This window comes from Aplysia californica, unplaced genomic scaffold (genome assembly GCF_000002075.1).
Source record: "Aplysia californica isolate F4 #8 unplaced genomic scaffold, AplCal3.0 scaffold00599, whole genome shotgun sequence".
Lineage (NCBI taxonomy): Eukaryota > Metazoa > Mollusca > Gastropoda > Aplysiida > Aplysiidae > Aplysia > Aplysia californica.
Genome location: NW_004797869.1, coordinates 94,985 through 95,246, shown reverse-complemented (window position 1 = coordinate 95,246; position 262 = coordinate 94,985).

The window sequence follows — 262 nt, the reverse complement described above, 5'->3', positions numbered from 1 at the left end:
TTGGGTTTTTCTTTTTAATTATCTTTATACGTGTGTCAGTGTGTGTAAATGTGTGTCTGTCTGTCTGTCTGTCTGTCTGTCTGTCTGTCTGTCTGTCTGTCTGTTTGTCTGTCTGTCTGTCAGTCTGTCTGTCTCGTTCTCGCTCTCTCTCTCCCTCTCTCTCTGTCTCTCTGTATCTCTGTCTCTCTGCATGTATATGTACGTTTGTGCGTGTGTATGAGTGTGTTTGAGTGTGTGTGTGTTTGAGTGTGTGTGTGTGTGT